This window comes from Triticum dicoccoides, chromosome 4A (genome assembly GCF_002162155.2).
Source record: "Triticum dicoccoides isolate Atlit2015 ecotype Zavitan chromosome 4A, WEW_v2.0, whole genome shotgun sequence".
In the NCBI taxonomy this organism is placed as follows: Eukaryota; Viridiplantae; Streptophyta; class Magnoliopsida; order Poales; family Poaceae; genus Triticum; species Triticum dicoccoides.
In genome coordinates, this window is record NC_041386.1 from 699,052,587 (window position 1) to 699,059,087 (window position 6,501).

Sequence of the window (6,501 nt, forward strand, 5' to 3'; positions counted from 1 at the left end):
TTCTATTCATTGGGATAAACGCTGCATGCAACCCAGTACGTGGTGGGGCCATGGTGACTGCTCGTATTGGCTTGTATTGGATTTTACCGGGTCACGCGGTGGCCGTATTCCTACTGGTGGACCCTACTGATTGACGCGCGTGACAGATGACACAGGACAGCTTCAATGGAAATGCGTACTTCAATATTCGTGTCAGGGATGCATGCGCGTGGTAGCACTACTCCTGTCCAGAACTGCCACTTTTTTTTTGCCAGAACTGCCACTAGTAGCACTCAGTTCATAGTTACCATAGCGATGGCGTGAGGACGTGAGGACGTGAGGACGTGGCAGCCATAAAGTGCTGCTGTCATATGGTCTAAAGTGCTCTTACCATAGTACTAAAATAAAGACAAATTCGACGCGGCTAATCGCAAGCTATGTCTGTCTTAAGCTACTGCCGTCCGACTGCCGTCCGACTAGTTAGAATATTAGATACGCCCTCCCTTGAATATGTCGTACGTAAGTCCACTGCATGCATTAATTTGCGTTTTTTTCTGTCTGACTTCAATCACGGGAGCTTTCGAGCTGGCCGGTACGTGCGTCCGTCTTCTAAAGAAAAGACTTTTTTTTTGGCAAAAATGGTTGAGATATCATGAATTTTTTGCCGTTACACTCGTGTAAATTGTTTGGCGAAGAAATGAATTTCATGGTATTGATGGCGTAAAAAAAATTCAGAGTTGAACAACTTTTATGTTGCGCAATCCTAAGATTCATATATGCTTGGTCCCGTAGGAATGCTTGAGTATGCAAGTTAATGAAACATCAGTATCAGACTAACCACATACATTGCCACAGAAGTATCATAGAGATAATTTTTATGATCTTGAATATGTTTGTCTGTGTCTAAGAATCAGACATTGGGTTGTCAGTTACAGCCCTTTGTGAAATCGGTCAGGGACCAAGCGTGTCTAGTTTCCTAAGTCATCGGTCTCTCAAGTGCGCAATGTGAATGAACAAAGTTTTCATCTTAAGAGATAAAAATTTGATAAGTACTTCGTGCCCTATACCTTAAGTGCGCCACGCATTTTAGGAAGTTCATAAATTGTTATGCATGACGGTAAAGTTCTTCTGGATCAATCTCTCAAGTGCATAATGTGCATGAACAAAGTTTTTATCATAATATATAAAAATGTTGATAAGTCCTTCATGCCTGATATATTAAGTGAAAGGATCGATATGGTTGACTAGAGGGGGGGGGGGGGAATAGACAGCTTTACTTCACAAATTAGGTTTAGCAACAAATAGGTTGTCTTGATGGGAAACTAGGTGAGCAACCTATATGATGCTGACAACAAAGGATACAACACAAGTAAAGCTTGTACAAAGTAAAGGTAAGAGATAACCACAAGTGGAGCCGGTGAAGATGAGGATGTGTTACCGAAGTTCCTTCCCTTTGAAGGGGAAGTACGTCTCCGTTGGAGCGGTGTGGAGGCACAATGCTCCCCAAGAAGCTACTAGGGCCACCGTATTCTCCTCACACTCTCACACAATGCGAGATGTCGTGATTCCACTAGTGGTGCCCTTGAAGGCGGTGACCAAACCTTTACAAACAAGGTTGGGGCAATCTCCACAACTTGATTGGAGGCTCCCAGTAACACCACAGAGCTTCACCATAATGGAATGTGGCTCCGAGGTGACCTCAATCATCTAGGGTGCTCAAACTCCCAAGGGTAACAAGATCCGCAAGGGATTAGTGGGGGGAATCAAATTTCTCTTGGTGGAAGTGTAGATCCGGGCCTTCTCAACCAATCCCTAGAAATTCAACAAGTTTGATTGGCTAGGAAGAGAGATTGGGCGAAAATGAGCTTTTGAGCAACAATATGGACTTTGGGGGAGGAAGAGGTGAGTCTTCTTGGGAAAAAGGCCCCCTTTTACAGTGGGGGGCAAATCCAACCATTATGCACCTCTCAGCCCGCAAGCAAGCGGTGCTACCGCTCCAGTCGCAGTACTACCGCCTATAGAAAACAGAGGAATGGGCGGTGGTAGCTGCGGTAGTAGGGTTGGTACTACCGCTGCTACAACCGCCAGTTTTCTAGGGGCGAATAGGTAGCACGGTAGAGACCCGGAGGTACTACCGTAAAACCCGACACGAAAAAGTCGAGGCCCCAACTATGAGCGGTGGTACGAGCGGGATCTTAAATTGTTTGTGGATAATGGTAAAGTTCTACCGGATCGATCTCTCAAGTGCGCATCATGCATAAACAAAGTTTTCATCATCAGAGATAGAATTTTGATAAGTCCTTCCTGCCCTATACCTTAAGCCTGCCACAAGGTTGAGCGAAGTTCTTAAATTATTATGGACAACGGTAAATGTGTTCTAGATCGTTCTCTGAATTGCGCGTGCATGAACAAAATTTTCATCATAAGAGATACAATTTTGATAAGTCATTCGTGCCCTGTACCTTAAGTGCGCCACACGCTCGGGAAAATTATTAAATTGTTTATGGATTACTGCAAAGTTCTTCCGATCGATCTCGCAAGTGCGCAGAGTGCACGAACAAAGTTTTCTCACGAGAGATAAAATTTTGATAAGTCCTCTGTGCCATATACCTTAAGTGCGCCACACGCTTGAACAAAGTTCTTAAATTGTTGGGGATGACGGTAAAGTTCTTTCGGATTGATCTCTCAAGTGCACGGCGTGCATGAACAAAGTTTTCATTCTAAGATATAAAATTTTGATAAGTTCTCCATGCCCTATACCTTAAGTGCGCCATACGCTTGAACAAAGTTCTTAAATTGTTATGGATGATGGTAAAGTTCTTCCGGATTGATCATTCAAGATCTTAAATTGGATATGGATGACGGTAAAGTTCTTCCGGATCGATCTCTCAAGTGCGCATCGTGGATGAACAAAGTTTCCATCACAAGATATAAAATTTTGATAAGTCATTCGTGCCCTACAGACGCACAGAGGCATCACTTAATTTTGGTCTACGAAACTGGACACTGATACATTACATATTGTGTTTAATTAACTTAGTGGACAATTCCTCAGAAATTTCTAAATGAATGCACTGTACTTTATTGGGAAATTAATAGACTCACCATTATTTTCTGAAATAGCAAGACCATAAATAATATAAGGGGCTCAATTTCTTCCTGAATATTTACGCGATGTGCAAGCACTGGGTTGGTTACTTCTCTATTATCAGAAAAAGTGCTTCGAAGCAAATCCCAGTCACATACTATCATCCCAAAAGTGCAGAGCAACGCACTAAAAAATACTGCACATATTTTTACAAAAAGTTTGATCCAGTTCGTCAGTTCTGAACTTCTGATACATTTTCTTCAATAGTTGAAGACAAAAAATAAATAGTTCCTCACAGTACAATAACATTTGAATTAGGTGACTACGGTTCACTTCAACTAACAGAAAGGTATACTAGGCACACAAGAATCTGAATATGCACATGCATCAATTTCCTTCGACGGCAGCCGCCGGAGGGATGCACACACACGAGAATACGAAGTGAGATCAGAAAACAAAATCTGAGGTCAGCGGCTTGTAGCACAAATCCATATCACCGAACAACCGACAACAAAGGTCGCAAGTGATGGCATTCTAGGAGATCGAAGATCCATCGTAGTAGCACTGGAGTTTTATAACACAGACAGAAATTTGTAGGTAGAAAGGAGAGCTGGAAGAAACAAACAAACTATAAAAAATCCATGACACCGACAACAAAATTGCATGGCTAGAGTTCTACATGATCCAAGTTCCACCACACCGGCCTGTAGGTAGTCGCACTGGAATTAAAACATAAACAAAAATAATAAGGAAAAAAAGGAGAGCAGCAAGAACAAAACAAAGTAGAAATAGATTTTATAGAAGAACGGGTGAGACCATGGGAAAGGAAACCTAATTTTGCAAGCCCACAACGCCTGCTCGGTATGGATATGAACGTCAAGCGTCGGAGGGGCACCGGGTGGATCTGGCCGGAGGAGGGGAAGGAGAAGGTGGTGGTCGTCGGCTCGTCGCCGTGGTGGGGCTCGCTCGACGGCCAGCACGCCAGCAGCCGTGTTGGGGCTCGCTCGACGGGGGAGCGCAACCCAAGTCGTGGTTGGGAGGAAGATCTGGTCGGAGGCCTCCAAATCGCGACGGTGGCTGGCTGTGGAGGGGATGGGAGGGGCGGCCCGATTGGATCTGGTCTCGGAGATAACAGAGAGAGGGATAGTAGTCACGCGTGAAGTAGGCTCAGGTAGGAATAGAGTAGATACGATTTGACTGTATTGCAGCCGTATAGCCGAGTGAAACGGAAAAATAAGACTTCTGCCAGTGGGCCCAGGGTGGGCCAGCCGGCGTGGATCCCTGCGAGAGCGGACGGAAGAGATTTGCGCTGTGAACGGAACGCGAATGAAAAAGCCTTTTTCGATCCCTGTCCGCATGAATCCCCTTCCTGACGTTCCAAGGGTGGTTGCCCCCTTTCCACACTTGTGTTCTCTGATGAATATGAAACCATAAATCCAAAAGAGAGAAACGGATGCATTCGTCGCACACCTGGGCTGGGCTACTACGTACGCAAGTGCATGAAACTTATATACTACTCCCTTCGTTCCTAAATAATTGTCTTTCTAGAGATTTCAACAAATGACAACATACGGAGCAAAATGAATGAATCTACACTCTAAAACATGTCTACATACATCCGTATGTTGTAGTTCATTTGAGATAGCTAGAAAGACAATTATTTAGGAACGGAGGGAGTATAATATACCGTGCACCCCAATGCACGTCAAATATCTCTGATTGGGAGAGAAACTAGTTGACAAGCGCTTCTTGGCAAGCCTAGTAGCGATCACATGGGGTGGGTTAAGAGCGTGCCACCGCCAGCACGTGTCGCGTTTTGGGTGCTTCATCAGGATTTTGTCTTTCTTTTATTTTTTTCGTATGCGTTTTCGGCTTTTTAGATGATTTTTTGGGGGTTTTCGGCTTTTCGGTTTTCCAACAGTTTTTCTTAGATCATTGAAAGTTTATGCAATTTTGATGATGGTTATGACATGTAGGTCCCATTAGACAGGGTGATGTGGCAAAAGTTTGTGCCACATAGGTGCACTGACTAGTCTCCGGGCGGGCGAGCATCCTGACAGGAGGGACATGCGCCATCGGGACACCTTCCAGGCTGAGGTTCCAGTCTTTCGACAGTCGCATGTTCGACAACGGCAGGAGGCCGAACCTTGCCGGCTCCTCGGCCTCCCGGACGGTGAGGCCGTGACACTGCATAGGGGCGATGGTGGAGGTGGAGATGGCTAGGTTTTTGGGAGGGAGGCGTCGGGCGGCTGCGAAGATAAACGGCGGGAAAGGTGTGTGTGACGACGGGAGGGGAGGGTGAAGGTGGGTGTGGGTTGGGTGATTTAAAGGGCTAGAGAGGTCGGGCGAGGTTGGTGGTCGCCGGTGGCCGACATTGTGACGCCATTCCGCATGGCCACGCGGGACGATGACGTGGGCACAGTTGGCGGTGTTGCGTGTGAACAATCACCTGCCGTCTGCGGTCAAAGGCTGACCGCCTTAATTACGTCGTGTGGGACATATGCGTGACGCATGGCTTTCAGGCTCCCCCGTCATCAAGCATGAGGAGCGTAGCCACGTGTGACTCCTGTGTTTGTCGTGAGGGCCGTAGTAGTCGAACGTTTTTGTTCCGTACGACGTGAGTCTTCACGTACACGCCGTGTGTTTCTCAGACGTGTCGCGGCGTATATATTAGGTCAAGCTGAGGAGCTGAGGGCCCTTTCTTGGCGGTCTGCCTTTGCATCGACACTCGGCTTAGCTGATGGTTGCGGACGATAAAAAACTCACTGGCTTAAAAAACCACAAGACCAGAAGCTATTGAGTAATTTGCTATGCTCGTGGGCTCGTGACCGTGGATCATGTACACACTCATGCAGCATGCAGCCAAAGCTGCTGGCTTGACGTTGGCGCCATGCGAGTTTCCGAATCCGGAATCCCGCGCCCTTTTGCGACACACGGGAGCGGACGAACGATGTGTAGCAAGCCAGTGCTGTTGAGCATACACAGAAGATGAAGCAAATTGCCAAAATGTGAAAAAAGAAGAAGCAATGTCACATAAGTGTGGTACCTCCATGAATGCAACAAGGAGTGAACATGAACAAGAATCAGAGACGGGGTGGTTAGAGCAACTCCAACGCGTCGACCAAAACGGACACATGCTTTGTCCGTTTTTCTTTGTTTGGGTCGGCCGCCCGCTTGTCTTTCGTCCCGTTTTGCATTTGATCGGCCGTGTGTCCAACGCGCCGATCCATTTCATGTCCACACATGAATTTTAAAAGACCTGCGGCCACAGATCTTGCCAACAGCCATGGCATCGCCTAGAGTTCATGTTGGCGCCATGCTAGTAGCCAGCATACATGCCAGTCTCAAAAAATCCACCACACAAGTTGTCTTTCGCGGAGCTTGTCTTTGGCGGAGGCGACGAAGGTGAGGCCAGGGGAGGCGAGGCCGGCGGC

The 6,501-nt window shown here is 46.6% G+C and overlaps 1 long non-coding RNA gene across 1 annotated transcript; it reads right to left on the bottom strand.

Moving 5' to 3' along the window:
• Positions 1 to 3,623: 3,623 nt before the first annotated feature.
• On the bottom strand, positions 3,624 to 4,227 carry LOC119289768. The gene is made up of 2 exons (XR_005141608.1): positions 3,899 to 4,227; positions 3,624 to 3,786 (listed from the first exon to the last, which is right to left on the bottom strand). It is a non-coding gene; the product is annotated as an uncharacterized LOC119289768 (long non-coding RNA).
• Between the last annotated feature and the right edge of the window lie 2,274 nt (positions 4,228 to 6,501).